This window comes from Diceros bicornis, chromosome 10 (assembly GCF_020826845.1).
Source record: "Diceros bicornis minor isolate mBicDic1 chromosome 10, mDicBic1.mat.cur, whole genome shotgun sequence".
Taxonomy (NCBI): Eukaryota; Metazoa; Chordata; class Mammalia; order Perissodactyla; family Rhinocerotidae; genus Diceros; species Diceros bicornis.
Window position 1 is genome coordinate 19008652 of NC_080749.1, and position 22392 is coordinate 19031043.

General features: G+C 37.9%; 1 protein-coding gene across 1 annotated transcript in view; it reads right to left on the minus strand.

Annotated features, from left to right (window-relative positions):
* The window catches only part of NCKAP5 (NCK associated protein 5), an 863809-nt gene that overhangs the window by 411802 nt on the left and 429615 nt on the right, over positions 1–22392 (minus strand). The gene's annotated exons all lie outside the window — the stretch shown is intronic.

Sequence of the window (22392 nt, forward strand, 5' to 3'; positions counted from 1 at the left end):
GGATATCCTTGTAAGGTTGTAGAACTGAGCATCCCAGCATAAGGGTGACTATACAAGAAAAATATACCATCATCTGTCACTAGCAATGGAGGCATAAAATAGAGTAAATTTCAGAAAGTTGGGACAAAGACTTCTGACCAGCTCTCAGCAATCTTATCTAACTATCCTGACCTTGAAATGCCCAAGTTCACTGCAGTGAATGGGAGAGCAGCATATCAAATGTTCTGACTGCTGTTCTGTTTCTAGGATTCCATCACCACCCTAATCTTGAAACCCCCAATGAGATGTGCAACAGTAAATCTCACTCCCACTAATCAAGATGGAAATCTTTTCTTTCCCAATTAGGTCCAATTGTACAGATGAAGCAGCGCATCTGTCTGCCTTTCAAGGAGGTTCACCGAGGGGATCGTGGAGCTTTACTGACACAACAACTAGATGGTATGTCATCTATCTCTTCCTCTTGCAGAGCGTTTCTGCCATCTTTTATCAGCGGTTATACACAGCTTCCCTTTCGTGACAATATTAACCTAGGACTGCTGCTGTAAGCATCCGGACTCTGCTTGTGGCCTGCAGGGACTTCTGATGAGAGTTTATCAGGACTGCTGAGCCCGACACTTTTACATCAAAGTGGCTGCCGCTCACAGTTATCAGTGTGTGTGTGGCAAGCCCACACCTGCACACATACTGCCAGCTCCCCATGAGAGCCCTACCTAGAGCAATGGAAATCTGTCTATTTCAAGTCCTAGTGATTCATCCAAAAGCAATCTCTCTTGAACGGCCAGAAGGATAGGCATTTCAAAGGGGGAAAATCTTGGGGGAAATGTATAACTTCATTGCGTTTGGGGGCTTCTTGTAAAAATGGAAGGTAGTATAGTACAACAGTTGGGAACTTGGACTTTGGGGTCAGACAAAGTTCAAAAACCAGCTCTACAATTTCCTAGCTGTAGGATATGGGCAAGTTATTTAACTTCTCTGAACTAGTAAAATGGGATATTAATAATAATAGCCATCTCTATGGATTGCTATAAAGAGCTTGTACAGAGCTTGTGCAGAAAAAGTGTTCCACAAATATTAGCCCTTGTCATCATTACCCATAGTATATTCTGGTTGCTATCATTGTGGGTTCTCAAAGAACTCCTCAATGGCCAAAATAAGGAATTCTTTCCAGTGGCTTCCGGGTATCACTTCTACATTTACGACTTTCTTATTCAACACTGTGTTCATATTTTCATCATAGGTGGGAAAAATGGAAAAGGGATAGCTAATGCCTTACTCTCACAAGGAATTCCATCCATGCCCTGGCAACAATGGGAATGCACACAGCCTATTTTGTGGAGGCGACTGACAACACTCCATTCAAGGCAATGGTGCAGGGGGTGAATAATCTGAAGTTGTCTTCATTCTTCTCTTCTTTTCTATACTTCCTTTCCATACTGTGTTTGTTGGGGTCCTACTTTATAGATGGATTCATTTTGGCCCTGAGACACCTCTCAACATAGAAATAACTTCTCTCGAGTTCTCTTCAAAACTTAACCATCTCATTAGCACTATCATGTTCATTCCAGCACTATTCACAATAGCCAAGATGTGCAAACAACCTAAATGCCCATCTACTGATCAATGGATAAAGAAAATGTGGTATATACACATGATGGAATATTATTCAGGCTTTAAAAAGGAGGAAACTTGGATGAATCTTGAGGACATTATGCCAAGTGAAATAAGTCAGTCACAGAAAGACAAATACTGTATGACTATTCCGCTCATATGAGATATCTAAAATAGTCAAATTCATAGTATCAGGGAGTGGAATGGTGGTTACCAGAGGCTGAGGCAGGGGGAAACGGGGAGATATTAATCAAAAAAGTTTCAGTTAAGCAAGACGAATAAGTTCTGGAGATCTGCTATACAACACCGTCTATAGTCAACAGTACTGTATTGTACACTTAAAAATTTGTTAACAGGGTAGATCTCACGTTAGATATTCTTAGCAAAATAAAAGTAAATGAAAAAAAAACACATACACACAACCATCTCCTCCTTTAGTCACTCAGATGACAAGCTCCTTAAGTCTAATAAACTAATCTAGTATACATAGTTAATGGTTCCTGATAGAATAATATATTGCCATGCTGGAAATATTTACAATTTTAAGACTCCGTGAAGCAAAATGTAATAATCCCAATGAATTTATTTTTCACACTGGAATTTTAGACACTGGGCGGGTAGGCAGAGAGATAAAGGGAGAATTTTGAGGCTGGATGCTCTTGAAGGCCTCTCTCATATTACAGTATAAAGGTTACAACCTATTTTTCACACTGTGACATCAATCCCACAAAAGAAGAGACAGTTGTTTTTGTAGAATGATAAGGAAAAGCAAGCTATTACAAGCTTAATTAAAGATCCAATCCTTTTAATCCAACAGAGATCCCCAACTGAGTAGAAATACGGGCTTTGGAGAATAAGCATACAGTTTTTTGATTTTTGTTGTTGTCGTTTGTTTGTTCTTGTTGTTGTTTTAATAGAGAAAAGTATTAGGACATATTTACTCATTACAAGGCTGACAGCATCCTCAGGGCATCAGCCTCTGGTGCTGGTCTCTGAGGCAGTCTCTCTCCCACCCCAAAGGCGAAGTCTGGTTCCATCATGCACGTAGTACTATGTCACATGAATTCCACCTGGGACTTGCTGAGAAAAGAAAGAATTCAACTTGGATTATGGATGTGATTTTAAATGAACGTGGCTCCCTCTTCTGGTAGAAAGTCTGAATCAATTAAAAAATCCTCTGGAAAGGAGATCAGGGGCTTAGCCTATTTCTCTCACAGCTCCAGAAGTATTTGTCAACACGGTACCACTAACACATGAACCAGACAACAACAGACCCTCCATGGTTCTTGTATTCTGACACTAAGGCTAATATGGCAAAGAGATCCATAAGTGAAATGTAGTAACAAGAGAGGAAAAAAAGAAATCCTACTTTGAAATAGAGAAAAATGAGACACTAGCAAAGCAATTCTCCAACGGCTATGTTTAAAGAAGACATTTGGGGTTAAAATAACTAAATTTTTCTTTAAATAATAAAAATTAGTCTTTTGTTCCCTGGGTCTCTTAAAAAGAAGCCATTCCTGTAAAGGTGCACAGGAATGTAGGAATTGAGAGAGGAACTAAATACCATTTTGAAAAGTTACCATTAACAGAATTCTTCTGGGGACCAAGTAAATATGTTAATATGCCAAAATACCTATTTGACATCTTGCTTTCTTTATGAGGTCAAACCTACAACACTGAAATTATCTTCTATCACATATCTACAAACAGATCTTATGAAGCGATGCTTCAAGAAAGAGCATTCTGTTTATTAGCAATAAAGACTTGAGCCCCAATTATATAATTCTTTATCATTGAGTCAAAAATGTAGACAACCATAGAGTGGTGCCAAATATCTATGCTTAAGTGAATTTCAACAGCAACACAAAATTATGTATTGACGATGCACAGATCGGACGCATCCTAAATAAATCCTAATAGCCTGAGCACCATAGAGACCTCAGAAATGGTTAAACACGAACAAAGTAAAACAAAAAATAATCCTAGTACTCCAAACAGAAGAGCCCATTTCGACCCCCACATTTTGTCTCTTAACCCTTCATTGATTGCTAAATTATATTCACCCCTGACCGATCCCAATGTTTCTGGATCACAAATCCTGCCACTTGCTAGAGGCTATAACCCAGATTCACCATGTCTTTATGAAGGAGTTTCAGTGCCTGAAGGAGGGCACTGTGCTTCCATGCAGAAGGTTCAAGTTCAGGAGGGCAGAGGGCTGCATCCTCATGCCAGGGGCGACCAGTAAAGACCCAGGTGCTATTTATTTGGTCTCTGAGGATGGCTCCCCCCATCTTCAATGAAGATGAGGTAAACTCTCTATATTTGGGGATGACAGGAGGTTGGGAGTGGGATATTGCCAACAATAACTTGGATAGATGTGATATTCTTTGTTCTTTCTTATAAAAAGGCATATTGCAACTCTGGGGGGAGCTGGAAGAAAGGAAATGGATATGGAAATATTGAGCATAATTCATATCCATGTATGACAGATTTACCAGAAATTTGGAAACCAGGAAAAGGGATAAAGAGAATGGAGAGAAGATAAGAAAATAGGCAGTAGGATTTTCTCAGTGATAAAAAAAATGCATGTGATTAACATTGGTATAATATAGTCAACTAAACTAAAGAGCCTATTTGAATTTCATTAATTTTTCTGCTAATATCCTTTCTCTGTTCCAGGATCCTATCTAGAATCCCATGTTGCATTTATTGTCGTCTCCTTAGTCTCTTCCAGTTTGTAACAGTTCCTCAGTCTTTTCTTGACTTTTATAACCCTGAGAGAGTCATAAAGAGTACAGATCAGTTATTTTGCAGAATGTCCCTCAATTTGGGTTTTGCTGATGTTCTCTCATTATTGGAATCAGGTTATGTAGTTTTAGGCAAGTATACCACAAAAAAACATCCTTCTCAGTGCATCAGATCAAGAGGTTCATGATGACACTATGTCTTAATGCTGGTGATGTCTATCTTGACCACTCCATTGAGGTGGTATCAGCCAGGTTTCTCTACTGTACTCCCTTCATATTTAATATAGATCTTGAAAGGGATACTTTGAGGCTATGCAAATTCTATTTTTCCTCAAACTTATGTCCACTAATTTTAGCACCCATCAGCGTGAACTCATGGAAATTTACTTTATTCTACAAGTTAAAATCCAATACTGAGGTTGTTTTCATTATTTATTTTGTTGCTCAGATTGTTTCAGCTTGGGCCATCAAAAGCTCCTTCAGGTTGGATCCTGTGTTCTTTTGAGAAATTCCCATCTATTTGGGGGCATTTTCTCACTTCCTGACAAACAAAATATTTCAAGTTCATCTTGTATTTTTGCTGGAATCAATCACTTCTCCAAAGAGTCTCAGTTCTGTTTATAGGAGAATGGTGTTTAGAAACCAAGATCTAGGCTCATATTCACTACGACCAGAAAGCCATCGCTTCAAGCCCTTTCAGTGGACAGAGCTAGGAAATATATGTATATATAGTAATCTATGCATATACATATGTTTATATTTCTGTATATATAACCTGTGTGTGTATATAGTGTACATATATATATACATGTGTGTATATACATGTTTGTGAGAGTTGAATATATAAAATGTGTGTATGTATGTTCATATATGTGAAAAAATACACACACACACACACACACACACATGCATAACCATGAGTTTTTATTGATACCTCTGATCCCAAACACCACAGGGTTCATTTTAGCATTCTCCCTTTATTTATAAGTTCTTCTTTTTCCAACTATGTAAACCCAGTTCTCATTATCTACAATTATCTACAACATAGTTATTTGTTTAATTCTAGTAAACAAAGACAGTAGCTTCAGAATGCTAGCCCACACCCTTCTGAGAAACACCTTACCTACTAGATTACAGCATTTATGTATAGTTCTCTTTGTCTTTAGCATGACAGTATCCAATCAAAATACTATTTTTGACAGTTACTTAGATTGATTCTTTTCTTCACCACCTCCTCTTTAGCTATTATTAATCTACAATATCATTAGATTAATCTGTTACTGCTTGTATTCCATTTTGGGTTCCCCACACATCCTGACTGGTTTTAATTATTTGCTTATTTGAGGGTTATATGGAGGGTATGTGAAATATTACTATGACTCTAGAAGTCAGAGCTATACAAAAAGTTATACTCAGAGAAGTGACACCCCTCCTCATCTCTTCTACCTCAGTACGATTCTCCACTTTCTTCTACCCCTTTCCCAACCAATACCTGTAGGTAACCAATCACTTTAGTTTCCGGTTTATTCTTCAGGTAATTCTTTTATACAAATGAGCAGATACACGTATATTTCCTTATATCTCTTCATTCTTTTTTTTTTTTAATTTTTTGTTTATTGCAGTAACATTGGTTTATAACATTGTAAAAGTTTCAGGTGTACATCATTGTACTTCTATTTCTGCATAGATTACATCATGTTCACCACCCAAACACTAATTACAACCCATCACCACACACATGTACCGAATTATCCCTTTCACCCTCCTCCCTCCTCCCTTCCCCTCTGGTAACCACCAATCCAATCTCTGTCCCTATGTGTTTGTTTATTGTTGTTATTATCTACTACTTAATGAAAGAAATCATACGGTATTTGACCTTCTCCTTCTGACTTATTTCACTTTGCATTATACCCTCAATGTCCATCCATGTTGTCACAAATGCCTGGATTTCATCATTTCTTATGGCTGAGTAGTATTCCATTGTGTATATATACCACATCTTCTTTATCCATTCGTCCCTTGATGGGCACTTAGGTTGCTTCCAAGTCTTGGCTATTGTGAATAATGCTGCAATGAACACAGGGGTGCATGTACCTTTGCAAATTGGTGTTTTCAAGTTCTTTGGATAAATATCCAACAGTGGAATAGCTGGATCATATGGTAGTTCTATCCTTGATTTTTTGAGGAATCTCCATACTGTTTTCCATAGTGGCCGCACCAGTTTGCACTCCCACCAGCAGTGTATGAGAGTTCCCTTATCTCCACATCCTCTCCAACACATGTTGTTTCCTGTCTTGTTAATTATAGCCATTCTGACGGGCGTGAGGTGATATCTCATTGTAGTTTTGATTTGCATTTCCCTGATAGTTAGTGATTTTGAACATCTTTTCATGTGTCTGTTGGCCATCTGTATATCTTCTTTGGAGAAATGTCTGTTCAGGTCTTTTGCCCATTTTTTAATTGGGTTGTTAGTTTTTTTGTTGTTGAGATGCATGAGTTCTTTATATATTTTGGAGATTAAGCCCTTATCAGATGTATGGTTTGCAAATATCTTCTCCCAATTGTTAGGTTGTCTTTTTGTTTTGTTGATGGTTTCCTTTGCTGTGCAGAAGCTTTTTAGTTTGATGTAGTCCCATTTGTTTATTTTTTCTATTGTTTCTCTTGCCCTGTCAGACGTGGTGTTTGAAAAGATGTTGCTAAGACCGATGTGGAAGAGCATACTGCCTATGTTTTCTTCTAGAAGTTTCATAGTTTCCGGTCTTACATTCAAGTCTTTAATCCATTTGGAGTTAATTTTTGTGTATGGTGTAAGGTAAGGGTCTACTTTCATTTTTTTGCATGTGGCTATCCAGTTTTCCCAACACCATTTGTTGAAGAGACTTTCTTTTCCCCATTGTATGTTCTTGGCTTTTTTGTCAAAGATTAGCTGTCCATAGACGTGTGGGTTTATTTCTGGGCTTTCGATTCTATTCCATTGATCTGTGTGTCTGTTTTTGTGCCAGTACCATGCTGTTTTGGTTACTATAGCTTTGTAGTGTATTTTGAAATCAGGGAGTGTGATACCTCCAGCTTTGCTCTTTTTTCTCAGGATTCCTTTAGCTATTCGGGGTCTTTTGTTGTTCCATATAAATTTTAGGATTCTTTGTTCTATTTCTGTGAAAAATGTTGTTGGAACTTTGATAGGGATTGCATTGAATCTATAGATGGCTTTAGGAAGTATGGACATCTTAACTATGTTAATTCTTCCAATCCAAGAGCACGGAATATCTTTCCATTTCTTTGTGTCTTCTTCAATTTCTTTCAGAAATGTTTTATAGTTTTTGGTGTACAGATCTTTCACCTCTTTGGTTAAGTTTATTCCTAGGTATTTTATTCTTTTTGTTGCAATTGTAAATGGGATGGTATTCTTAATTTCTCTTTCTGTTACTTCGTTGTTAGTGTACAGAAATGCAACTGATTTTTGTATGTTGATTTTGTATCCTGCAACTTTACCATATTCGTTTATTACTTCTAAAAGTTTTCTGGTGGATTCTTTAGGGTTTTCTATATATAAAATCATGTCATCTGCAAATAGTGACAGTTTCACTTCTTCATTTCCAATTTGGATCCCTTTTATTTCTTTCTCTTGCCTGATTGCTCTGGCTAGGACTTCCAGTACTACGTTAAATAGGAGTGGTGACAGTGGGCATCCTTGTCTGGTTCCTGTTCTAAGAGGGATAGCTTTCAGTTTTTCACCATTGAGGATGATATTAGCTGTGGGTTTCTCATATATGGTCTTTATTATGTTGAGGTACTTTCCTTCTATACCCATTTTATTCAGAGTTTTTATCATAAATGGATGCTGTATCTTGTCAAATGCTTTCTCTGCATTTATTGAGATGATCATGTGATTTTTGTTCTTCATTTTATTAATGTGGTGTATTACGTTGATTGATTTGCGAATGTTAAACCATCCCTGCATACCTGGAATAAATCCCACTTGATCATGGTGTATAATCTTTTTAACGTATTGTTGTATGCGATTTGCTAGTATTTTGTTGAGGATTTTCGCATCGATGTTCATCAGTGATATTGGCCTGTAATTTTCTTTTTTTTTTGTGTTGTCCTTGTTTGGTTTTGGTGTCAGGGTAATGTCAGCTTCGTAGAATGAGTTAGGGAGCTTCCCCCCCTCCTCAATTTTTTGAAAGAGTTTGAGAAGGATAGGTATTAAGTCTTCTTTGAATGTTTGGTAGAATTCACCAGGGAAGCCGTCTGGTCCTGGACTTTTATTTTTGGGGAGGTTTTTGATGACTGTTTCGATCTCCTTACTGGTGATTGGTCTATTCAAATTCTCTACTTCTTCTTGATCCAGTTTTGGAAGGTTGTATGATTCTAAGAATTTATCCATTTCTTCCAGATTGTCGAATTTGTTGGCATATAGCTTTTCATAGTATTCTCTTATAATCTTTTGTATTTCTGAGGTGTCTGTTGTAACTTCTCCTCTTTCATTTCTGATTTTACTTATTTGTGCCTTCTCTCTTTTTTTCTTGGTGAGTCTGGCTAAAGGTTTGTCAATTTTGTTGATCTTTTCAAAGAACCAGCTCTTGGTTTTATTAATTTTTCTATTGTTTTTTTGGTCTCTATTTCATTTATTTCTGCTCTGATTTTTATTATTTCCCTTCTTCTATTGATTTGGGGCTTTGTTTGTTCTTCTTTTTCCAGGTCCTTTAGGTGCATTGTTAGATTGTTTATTTGAGATTTTTCTTGTTTGTTGAGATAGGCCTGTATCGCTATAAACTTCCCTCTTAGAACCGCTTTTGCTGTATCCCATAAATTCTGGCATGTCGTATTTTCATTTTCATTTGTCTCCAGGTATTTTTTGATTTCTTCTTTGATTTCTTCGTTAACCCAGTCGTTGTTCAGTAGCATTTTGTTTAATCTCCACGTATTTGTGGCTTTTCTGATTTTCTTCCTATAGTTGATTTCTAGTTTCATACCGTTGTGGTCAGAAAAGATGCTTGGTATTATTTCAATCTTCTTAAATTTATGGAGACTTGTTTTGCGGCCTAATATGTGATCAATCCTGGAGAATGTTCCATGTGCATTTGAAAAGAACGTGTATTCTTCGGTTTTTGGATGGAATGCTCTGTATATATCTACTAGGTCCATGTGTTCTAGTGTGTCGTTTAAGGCCAATGTTTCCTTATTGATCTTCTGTTTGGATGATCTATCCGTTGGTGTAAGTGGAGTGTTAAAGTCCCCTACTATTATTGTGTTACTGTCTATTTCTGTTTTTATGTCTGTTAATAATTGCTTTATATATTTGGGTGCACCTACATTGGGTGCGTAGATATTTACAAGTGTTACATCCTCTTGTTGGATTGTTCCCTTGATCATTATGTAATGCCCTTCTTTGTCTCTTTTTACAGTTTTTGTTTTAAAGTCTATTTTGTCTGATATGAGTACTGCTACCCCAGCTTTCTTTTCATTGCCATTTGCGTGGAGTATCTTTTTCCATCCCTTCACTTTCAGTTTGTGAGTGTCTTTAGGTCTGAAGTGTGTCTCTTGTATGAAGCATATATATGGGTCTTGTTTTTTTATCCAGTCAGCCACCCTATGCCTTTTAATTGGAGCATTTAGTCCATTGACGTTTAAAGTAGCTATTGATAAGTATGTACTACTGCCATTTTTTAACTTTTTTTTTTTTTCTCAGTGTTTTAGTAGTCCTTCTCTGTTCCTTACTTCTTCTATACAGAATTGATGGTCACTTTAGTTTGACCTCTGTCTGAAAGCTGTACTCTTTAACTCCCCTCTTCCCTCCTTTTTGTTTTTAATATCATATCTAACCTCTTTTTTGTGCATTTGCATCCATTACGTTCTAATCATGGAAATAGATAATTTTCCCTATTTGTGGTCTTCTCGTTTCCCCTTAAATCAGTCCCTTTAACATTTCTTGTAGCACTGGTTTCTTGGTGACAAACTCCTTTAATTTTTGCTTATCTGGGAAAATTTTGATCTCTCCTTCCATTTTGAATGATAACCTTGCTGGGTAGAGTATTCTTGGCTGTAAGTTTTTTCCTTTTAGCACTTTAACTATATCGTGCCATTCTCTTCTAGCCTGTAAGGTTTCTGCTGAGAAGTCAGCTGATAGCCTTATGGGGTTTCCTTTGTATGTAACTTGACATTCTCTTGCGGCTTTTAGGATTCTCTCTTTATCTTTAATTCTGGACATTTTGATTATGATGTGTCTTGGTGTGGGCCTCTTTGGGTTTATCTTGTTTGGGGCTCTCTGTGCTTCCTGTACCTGGATGTCTGTTTCCTTCCTTAGGTTAGGGAAGTTTTCATCTATTATTTCTTGAAATAGATTCTCTGCCCCCTTGTCTCGCTCTTCTCCTTCCGGGACACCTATAACATGGATGTTAGTGCGCTTGATGTTGTCCCAGAGGTCCCTTAGACTGTCCTCACTCTTTTTAATTCTTTTCTCTTTTACCTGTTCACCTTGGGTAATTTCTTCTAGTCTTTCTTCCAGCTCACAGATCCGTTCTTCTGTATCCTCTACTCTGCTTTTGAGTCCCTCTAATGAATTTTTCATTTCCAGTATTGTATTCTTCATTTATGAGTGGTTCTTTTTTATATCTTCCATTTCTTTGTTGACATTCTCACTGAGTTCATCTATTCTTCTCCCCAGATCAGTGAGCATCCTTAACACTCTTAGTTTGAACTCTCTGTCGGGTAGGTTGCTCATTTCTGTTTCACTTAGTTCCTTTTCTGGGGTTTTGTCCTGTTCCCTTACTTGGAATGTATTCTTTTGCCTCCTCATTTTGCCTCTTTCCCTGTGCTTGTGTCTACGTATTAGGTAGGTCAGCTACGTCTCCTGCTCTTGGATAGGTGACCTTATGTAAGTGATGCCTTAGGAGGCTTCCAGTGTGCTTCCCTCACTTCTCAATGTTCCAGGGGTGGCCCCTATGTGGGCTACGTGTGTCCTTCTATTGTGGCCTGTTAGCTCTCCCTATAGGCGCCCAGGGAGGCTGAGTTATGCTCCTGGCCAGCTGTTGTAATGCTCAGCTGCTTGTAGTTGTTGTGGGACCTTCAGTCTCTTTATCAGGTGTGGGACGCCCCAGCACAGTTGGCTGTAAGTTCTAATACCACATTTGTGTTGCAGTATTTCTTTTAACTGAGTAGGCCCCCAGCGTGGCAGGTTGTTAGGCTCAGGGCCTTACAATTGCTGTAAGCCTCTAGCCTATTAGGTCTCTTGTCAGCTCTCTGAGGATTGCAGCTGGGTGGGGCTGGCCTCAGGCACAGGAACACCCAATTGTTTCAGGCTTTGGAAGGTGGGGCAAACCTCCTATGTGGGTCTTTGAGAAGCACAAGTCTTCTGCAGCTGCCAAGCCCTGTTGCCCACAGGTCCACACACACAGTCAACACAGTCCTGCCCCGTGTGAGTGCCCCGACCTCCCCAAGTGGACCCAGTCTCTCCAAGGCGGGAGCCCCACACACTCCGCCACGGCCCCACACTCTCCACCCGCTCCTTGTGTACACCCTGCCCCGCTCAAGTCAGCTCAGTTGCCAGGCTGCAGAGAATCCAGTCACCAATCTATGCAGGCCCACACGTTGCCTGAGGGCTTGTCGTTGGGTGGGGCCAGTCTCTAGGGTGGGCTGCCTGCCCTGGCTGAGCTGGATTAAATTGGTGCTCTAGCGGGTGGAGCAGACCCTGGGCTAGCTGGCCTCAGGGAGAACTCCAATGGCGTCTGTGTCAGCACGCTCACACCAGGCCACAACAATGGCTGCCGCCAATGTCCCAGTCCCTGGAGAGGTCTCACCCCTCACCGAGATGCACTCAGGGCCTATTAGGTGAGTCTCTTGTCACCAAAGCACTGTGCACTTTTCTTTCTGGTGATTTTAGGATGCTTTCTGGAACGAGTGAGTTTGTGCGCGGGCCCTTTAAGAGCCAGTTTTAGTTTCTTTGTGAACTGGGTTTTCTGGGGGTGCTCCCCAATGTTTTAGTAGCAGGCAAAGTCAGATATTATGCCACTCATCTCGATTATGCTGGGTCCACAAAATGCCCACAGCGGGGGCGCTCCCCGGCTCAGGACCCCGCGCCTCCAGGGAGGCTGCGTACCTGTGAGCTGCTCCCGGCTGCCGTGAAGCTGGCGGCTTGTGAAGGCGGCGTTTTTCCTCTCCGGAAGGGAGTCTCTGCCTCTTCTACCTCAGTTAGGATTGTCCGTTGTTGCAGGAGTTCCTCTTATCCAGTTTTCAGTTCTGTCTCAGGGGTAATTTTTCCACGAGTAGTTGTAAATTGGCTGTGTCCGCGGGAGGAGGTGAGTTCAGAGTCTGCCTATGCCGCCATCTTGACTCCGCCCCCCCATCTCTTCATTCTTATATGAAGAGTACCATACTATAGATAATCCTTTGTGCTCTGATTTTTCACTTAATGGCATGCCCTGGAAATCACTCCAGATCAATTTATAGATATCTTCCTTGTTTGGTTGTTGTTGTTGTTCCAAGCTGCATAGTACTCCATTGTGTGGCTATACTATAGTTCGTTTAACAAATCTCCTTTATGTGGGCACTTAGATCTCCTATATATGGGTACTTAGGTTGTTTCCAGTATTATGCAATTACAAAAAATTCTGAAATGAATAACTTTGTATATGTGTACTTTTCCATTGTTGAGAGGTATCATAAAGGTAGATTTCTAGAAGTGAGACTATTAAGTCTAAAGATAGGTACAAATGTAGTTTTGTTAGATATTATCAAATTTCTCTTCAGAAGGATTGCACCAATTTGCATTCCCATCAGCAATGTATGAGAGTGTTTCTCCACGGCCTCACCAACAGAATGTTCTGGATATTTTCTAGTTTTTACCATTCTGATAGGTGAGAAATGGTATCCAGTGGTGTTTTAGTTTGCTTTTCTCTAATTATTATTGAGCTTGAACAGTTTTTTATATGCCTGTGGGTTATTTTTACACAATTTCTGTGAATTATATGTGCATGTCTCTTTCCTATTTTTTATCTATTGGGTTTTTGGTCCTTTGACCCTCAATCTTTAAGGGTTTTTTACATGTTAGGTATATTAGCCCTTTGTTGCGATACTTGTTGCTAATATTTTGTCCAATTTGTCAGCTATCTTTTGACTTTGTTTATAGTGTTTTTTGTCATGCAATAATATTTAATTTTTATGTGAAATGTATCAGCCTTTTATTGCATCTGGAGTTTGAGTCATAATTAGAAAGCCTTCTCGTATACCAAAGTGAAAGGGGAATTCATCTGTTTTCTTCAAGTACTTATATAGTTTCATCTGCTACATTGACATCCCTAACCCATTTAGAATTCATTGTTGTTCACAATAATTTAAAGACATAGAAAAGTTTTGGTGGTGATTTAAGGCCTCTTATCCATCTATTCTCAGAACATTCTGAGAATTGCCTTGCCTTTCCTTCTCTGACCTAGACCAAGGCTAACCCCAGTAGACATTTAATTTGAAGTCACTAGTTGGAGAGAAACATCTGATTGAAACTTTATGTAATCCAAACAGGTTTCCTTCTTTCCCTTATCCTGTCTCTTCTGCTCCATGTCTGCCTCTGTCTGTCCCCACAGATGGGAAGCTAGAACTCAAAAGATAGGCCTAATTGATTTAGGGGCAACAACGGAATGATTTCCTGACAGCCCCTTCTTTATTTGAGGGTACACTCTAAGCTCCATATTACAGACCTCATTGTGAAGTACAAACGTGAGTGACCGTGGTAAATCCATTAACAGGACTTGCTTCCCATTATTAGCACCATCTGAGTCTGTTAAAAATCTTAACTAGGAGTTTAATTTCTCTACAGAGGGCTTTAAATTAATTAGGGGTTTACATTCTAACAAAGAGCCTGATATATCCATAAATCAACCCGGTGTAGCAGGACTACGCAGGGAGGACGTCTATTCAGTGGAGACCTCCAATCCAGCATCCCTGTCGGGCTCCCAACAAAAGGGTGCAGGTGTGGAATAGGCCGCTGTGACAAGGAAGCCCCAATAATTATTTTGCATCACTTAAACCACAGCAGGTAATGTGGCAAATCAAAGTCCCAAGCGCTCAGCAAGTGATACCCATGTTACCATGAAAAGCCACATCATCTCACTTTAACCTCTATAAATGAATTGCCATAACACTGATTTGTTTTATACCAAGTCCGAGAATTAAAAGGACATTGATCAAAATGATCTCTCTGTTTTTTTTTTTTCCCTTTTGTTAGGAATAGAAAGTAACAGATGGAAGCACTTTCCTTTTTTTTTTTATAATGCACTGAACATCACTTTAAAACCTTTGAAATGGCTAGTGCCTTTTATTAAATACACTTGCTTTAAGGTTTACACTCACATTCTGTTCTTTGGATAAAATGTTAGTCATATTCATTTAGTTAAACATGGAACTTGTATTTTTGAATGAACTTTAAAATTGCACAACAATGATTCCCAACCTTAAACATTTTCAAGTGATAGTAGCTTTGTTTCTTTTGTGTGATTTGATTAGAAAACACCTGATGAATGAAAGCAATCGTGGATTCACTTTTAAACGATTTTGTATTTCATTTGTCACAATAATATCTTCATTTGTCACAATAATATCTACATCTATATGAAAATCATGAGGGTATGTATATTAAAAAACAGACTATGTTTTTAAAACTTATTTAAAAAACCTATTTTAAACGTGGATTTACAGTCTCTTTGCAATAGTTCTCTTTGCAGTAATTTCTTTATCCCTCCAGCCTGTTTAGACCCCAGGCCCCTTCCCCAACCACAGAGGTCTGAAGCCCATACGCTAGAAGCAAATACATTTAAGTCTGTATAAGAAATGTTCTATAATTAATTCCTCTTTGTGCTGAAAACTTTGTTATAACATCAAACTCCCTCCTCCAAAAAGGTGTTAAGAAATCAGTATTTTTAAAATATGAAACTAGAAAGTCCCAGTATAAATATAACACCTCAAAAGTTACTGTGTGTTTAAGCTAAATAATCCAGGTTACAGACGATTTAAGTTTGGAAATAATAGAATCAAGGCTGTAAGAATTTTAGTGACACAGGAGGTTTTCTTCCTATATATATGATACAAAAAGCCTCCATAAAGTGCATGTTTTCCATCTATCCACAATCACAGTATTTGTTTAGGGTAACAATGATTCAAGCCCTGCAGAGTTCATTGCCATGGCAAGCAAAGGAAAAAAAAAAAAAAAAAGAAGAAGAAGAAGAAAGGAACACTGTGTGTCAGAGATTAAATCATGTTCTCTATTCTGGGCCCCCTCCCCACCAACACATTGTGAAGAGAAATGTGAGATGGAGGAAGTGGGGATCCAGAAGGCACTGCCCAAGTCATTCGTCAGTCTCCCTCAGTCTCCCTTTTCCCTCCTCAACCACACACATGTTCTCAGAATGCAAACATGCACTGTTCCAGCCATGTTACACACACACACACACAACTAAAACTGTTCCTTTGATCTCATATCTCCCTCCAATTAGCACTTCAATTTTTGGCTGCTTTCTTACTACAAGTTTGTGAAAGCGTAGGTTATATTTGGGGTCTCCACTTCTATCCCTGGTATTTTCTAGTCTAGATTTCCATACTTGTGAGGCTATAATAAGGCACCTCAACATACCTATAGGGGTGGTGTCAGAGAAAGCCATATAGGGAGCTGGGTTGCTTGCCAGGTTCTCTCTGACCCCCACAATACAAATGGAGACCACCTGGGAAGCCTGGGTTTCCACCTCTACCCAAGAGCAATGAGTACCCCTGCCCCCAGGCCATTTCCTGCCAGGGTGGGGTCAGAGGACGTCTAGTTGAGAGACAGTATTTTTCACCATCACTCAGTGGTAACAAGGCCAAACATCCTTAGTGTCAGTGCAGGCCATGTGGGAACCAGTAACAAGGCACTCCTACCCCTCTCCCACCCAGGGGGATATCAGTGGAGGCCTAGTAGGGAGCTGAAACTCCCACCTCTGCCCAGCAGTAATGAGTAATGAGCCCTTTGGTGTCAATGGAGGCTGATGAGCAACCTGGACTTTTTGCCTAACCTGTTGGTAACAAGGAAGAGCCTCCTCCTTCTCCTGCTGGACAATATCAATGAAAGCCAGACAAAGCAAAAGGTTCAAAAAAGGTCCAGAGTCTCATAACATAATACTCAAAAGGTCCAGACCTCACTGAAAAGAATCACTCATCATACAAAAACAAGATCTCAAACAGAATGAAAAAAGACAATCAACAGATGCCAGCTCCAAGAAGACAGAAATGTTAGAATTATCTGACAAAGACTTTAAAGTGGTCATGATAAATATGCTTCAACGAGCAGTGATGAACCTGTATGAAACAAATGAAAACTAGAAGGTCTTAGCAAAGAAATAGAAAGTCTCGGTAAAGAAATTAAAGATATAAACAAGAACCAAATGGAAATTCTAGTCCTAAAAAATTCAATACCTGAAATAAAGTCAATGAATGGGCTCAACAGTAGAACCGTATGCAGAGGAAAGAATCAGTGCACTTGAAGCTAAAGTGATAGAAAATACACAATCTGACCCACAGAGAGAGATTAGACTGAAAAAAAAATACTGAACGGACCCTCAAGGATGTGTGGGACTCTAACCAAGCATCTACCTTTCATATCCTCAGAGTTCTGAAAAGAGAAAAGAAAGAGAATGGGGCTGAGAAAGCAGTCAAAGAAATAATGGGTGAAAATTTCTCAGATATGACAAAAAACATAAACCAATAAATTTAAAAAACTGCCTAAATCCTAAACAGATAAACCCAAAGAAATCCACACCAAGACACATCATAGTCAAACTTCTGAAAATGAAAAACCGAGAAAAACTCTTGGAAGCCATGATAAAGAAATGATGTTACACCTATAGGGTAAAATAAACACAGTCATGGGTCACTTAACGATAGGGATACGTTCCAAGAAATGTGTCATTAGGCAATTCATCACTGTGCAAACATCATAGAATGCGCTTACAAAAACCTAGACAGTATAGCCTACTATACTATACATTTTTCAAGGGCTAAAAAAATTGAAGTCAAACCTGAATTCTCTGTCCAGTTAAAATAGCCCTTAGGAAAGAAGGGGAAACTAAAATAGTCTCAGAAAAAGGAAAATGAAGAAAATTTGTTGCCAGTAGACCTATCCTAAAAGAATGTCTAAAGGAAGTTCTCTAAAGAGAAAAGATAAGATAAAGAAGGAATCTTGGAACATGAGAAAGGAAGAAAGAACATGGTAAGCAAAAATATGAATAAATACAATAAACTTCCCTTCTTCTAGTGAGTTTTCTAAATTGTGTTTGACAGTTGAAGCAAAAATTATAACACTGTGTGATGTCGTTCTAAATGTGTGTAGAGGAAATACTTAAGACAGTCATATTTAAATGGGGAGGATAAAGGAACATAAAAGAAGGTAAGATTTCTGCACTTCACTTGAACTGGTATGATAATGACACCAGTAGACTAATAAGTTATGAATATATAACATAATACTAAGAGGAACCAATATAAAAGCTATATAAAGAAACACTAAGAAACATTATAAATAAGCCAAAATAGAATTCTAAAAAATGTTTAAGAAACCCACAGAAGGCAGGAAAAATAAAGTAAAGAAATGAAAAACAGAGAGAACAAACAGAAAACAAAAAATAAAATGGCAGACTTATGTCCTAACACATCAATAATTTCTTTGAAAGTAACTAGTCTAAATAGACCATTTAATATACAGAAATTTGTAGAGCAGATTAAAAACATAACCAAACTATGTGCTATCTACAAAAAAATTCACTTCAAACATAATGATATAGGCAGGTTAAGTGTAAAAGAATGGAAAAAGATATATTATGCAAATATTAATCAAAGAAAGCCAGAATGATTATACTAATATCAGATGAAGTAGACTTCAAGGTAAAGAAAATTATCAGAGACAGAGAGGTACAAGTGGTTCTCTTATAAAAGAGTCAATTCACCCAGAAGACACAGCAATCCTAAATGTCCATGCACCAAGCAAGAGAGCTAGAAAATACGTGAAACAAAAGCTGATAGAATCAAAAGGACAAATATACAAATTCACAACTGTAGTTGGAAACTTCAACACCCTTTTCTCAACAATTGATAGACCAACTACACAGAAAATCAACAAGGATATAGAAGAACTCAGCAACATCATCAACCTAATGGGATCTAACCAATATTTATAGAATATTCTACCCCAAAACAACACAATATACACAATTATTTTCTAGTGCTCCCAGAACATGTGCCAAGATAGAACATATCCTGAGCTGTAAAACAAACCCTAACTGGTGCTGGAGAAATTGGGCATTCATAGGCAAAAAAAAAAAAAAAAAAAAAAAAAAAAAGAACTTCAACCTAATCTCACTCCCTATACAAAAATTAACTCAAAATGGATCATAGGCTTAAATGTAAAATGTAAAACTGACAAAACTTTTAGAAAATAGGAGAAAATCTTTGAGATCTTACAGCTAGGCAAATAGTTCTTAGACTTGATACCAAGATCACAATCCATAAAAGGAAAAATTGAAAAACTGGATTTCATTCCTATTAAAAACTTTTATTCTGTGAAATACTCAAGTTAAGAGGATAATAAGACAAGCTATAGACTGGGAGAAAATACTTGCACACCACATAGTCTACAAAGGACTAAAATATCTAGTAGTCCTAGATAGAATATACAAAAGACTCTCCAAGGCTCAACAGTAAAAAGAAGAAACAACCTAATTAGAAAATGGGCAATAAGACATGAAGAGACATTTCACCAAAGATTATGTACAGATGGCAAATAAGCACATAAAAGATATTCAACATCATTAGCCATTAGAGAAATGTAAATTAAAAACACAATGAAACATCACCACATACATATCAGAATGGCTAAAATAAAAAACAGTGACAACACCAAAGGCTGGCAAGGCTATGGAGAAACTGGATTGCCTGTACATTGCTGGTGGGAATGTCAAGGGGTACAGCTACTCCGGATAACAGTTTGGTAGTTTCATAAAAAGACTAATCACGTAACCCAGCATATTGCAATTCCTGAGTATTCATCCCGGAGAAATGACAAGTTATGTTCACAGAAAACCTGCACATGAATGTTTATAGCAGCTTTATTCATAAGAGCCCCATACTGGAAATAACCCAGATGTCCTTCAACAGGTGAATGATTAAACAAATTGTGGTACATGCATACCATGGAATACTATTTAGCAGTAAAAAGGAACTAATGATTGACACACACAACTATCTGGATGAGTTTCCAGAGAACTACTCTCAGTGAAAAAGGCCAATCTCAAAAGGTTACATGCTGTATGATTCCATTTATATAACATTCTTGAAATGACAACACTATAACAATGGAGAACAGATGAGTGGTTGCTGGGGGTTAAGAGGGGGGTGGGCGCAAGAGGGAAGGGATGTGGCTATAAAAGGACAACCTGAGGGATCCAAATAGCGATAGAAATGTTTTATGTCTTGATTGTATCAATGTCAATTGATACAGTGATTTTATACTATTGTTTTGCAAAACGATACCACCACTGGGAGAAAGTAGGTAAAGGATACACTGGGATCTCTCTGTATTATTTCTTATAATTTCATATGAATGTACAATTATCTAAAAACAAAAAAGTTTAATTAAAAGAAAGAGCTAAAGAAATTATTAATTTTTGTATGGAGAACTTTCACTTCCCTTCAAATGTCTTGAAAATCAGTTTGTTGTAGAGATTAGCAATTAGTTTTATTAAATTTGTAAAGAGAAATATATAAATAAATAAAAGCTAACCAGTTTACTTATAGTCTCTGAGTCACATGGTATCTTTTGATTATAAAAAGTAAATGTCTGATTTAATTCCAGATTATATTTAAAAAGACAGTTCCCATAAAATGCCAATATATTTAAGTAGATAATTAACGATACTAAAGATTTCCTACTTACAAAGTGGGTTGGTGGCTGGGTTGCCGTTGATGAGGGTGACCCGACATTAAATTTACTGTTTTTAAATTTAATACATATTTGTGCAAATATATACATCTTATTAATATGCACTAAGGTTAAAAAAAATGACAATTCTTCCAAGGCTCTTTAAAAAAAACAAACGAACAAACAGCCAGAGAGAACCAGAAGAAGCACTAGCTCTCTCTGAGAAGGGTTTGAAAGTGGCTAAGCTGTACCTGAAACTGATCAGTCATTTAGGGCTATGTTCCTCAGTTCACATATCATCAACCAACAGAGTGCAGGCTCAGCAAACATAACATTGTAATTCTAATAGAAATAAAATTTTTATCCAATAATTGAGCAAGTATCCTCCTCCACCACAAAGCCTTTGAATGCATCTTATCCCACATATAAGGTAGGGAAACGTCTAGCATCAGGGCCCTACAAGTCAGTCTCCTGGCTTCCCAGCCTCTTGCTTTGTACACACACAGGATACGCATGTCTGTGATACCACACCCAGCAAGCACAGTTGTCATTCCCAGGACACCAACATTAAGACTGCTATTTCTAGAATTGCCAGGTTAACTTCTCTCCTGCATTACTAAGTGCACCTATTGTCTATCCTCCTGTGTTCTCTATTTCTGGTGGTTCTCTACCTTTTTCTACAGTCTCTCATTCTCTGCATCTTGAGGCTTGCTCATTTTTATATCTATTACCAAATATATTACTAAAAGATAAATTTTATGTAACTAAATATTGGTGCTAATAATGTGAAGTGAATTTAAAAAAAATACATTCACATCCCTGAGTTCGCAGACTCAGATAATGATGAGGAGATAATTATCTTATTAGATAAAAGAGATCACTGGAGTACAGACAGCTACTAGACAACTGTTAACAGGTATATTTGAAAAAGAAATTCTATCTTATGCAATTTAGCATTAAACAAAGTTAGACAGCTGTCTATTCGGCCAGACTCCTCCGGGTTTTTAATATAATTATACGTAGACTGAATTACTAATAGAGGGACATAAATTTCTGAGTTTCTCAAGTATATTTGAACCCTCACTTTTCACACTATACACTCCAATGATACACTCCAGATGTTATGAGCTGAAAACTAATTTCAGAAGCAATAACTGACATTAAAAAGTTGCCTTACCTAATTCCTCAAGAACTCTGCTTTGCAGAGCTGAGCGCCAGAATAACATGAATGGTCAGATGAGTGCAGAATCACAACACACTGAGGTTACAAGATCAAAAATCAGGTCTTTATAAAAAGTGTTGCTGCCAAAACAACAATATGCAAAGTTTTAGACAGTGTGGTTATTACGTGATACAGAGTTGCAAGGCTCCAGTGAAAGCACTTTCCCAGGATGTCCAGAAAATAGATGAAATCAGAATCGTCCGTAGCATAGATTCTTTGACAATGGAAGGCTATACAGAGTAAGTGTAAAAGCTGACACAACCTTTGAACTTTTCCTTCTTAATCAATTTTGTCTTCCTAGTTGAACCACTATCAGTCAGTGCAAAAGGCATTTAGATGAAAATTCTCTAAAGATACTTAAAGAACTGTTTTTGGCCATTGAAGAATGGTGACAGTGATGGTGAGAATTAACCAGTGTGGAAACCCAAGATAACTACCTTGAAAGGGGACCTCATCATGACACCTTTCATGAGCTCCTTGGAATATCAGGAAAATCAGAAATTTTGAATTTAAATTTTAATGATAATCAGAAAAAAATGAGAATTTTTGACAAATATGCAAAGGCAATTTAGCACAGAAAATGATATCTGTTTAACAAGTGGTGCTGGAAGTTGAAAAACATCCAACTTCACTGAAGATATAGAAAGCCTCAAGATAATACGGCTTCCATCATAAAAATGAAAACAAGTCTGAAAGAGTCAAGATCATAAATTTTATAACTCCATTAGAGAACTCCATTAGAGAATGTACTAAGAAACATTGAACTGAACCCACAAACGGATGAGCTCCCTCTCTAAGAAAGAGAGACCCACAGTTGCTTTCATCCTGGGTAGGACAATGAATGGAAGAGAAATCTGCCACTGGTAGGAGTCAGGAGAAATCAG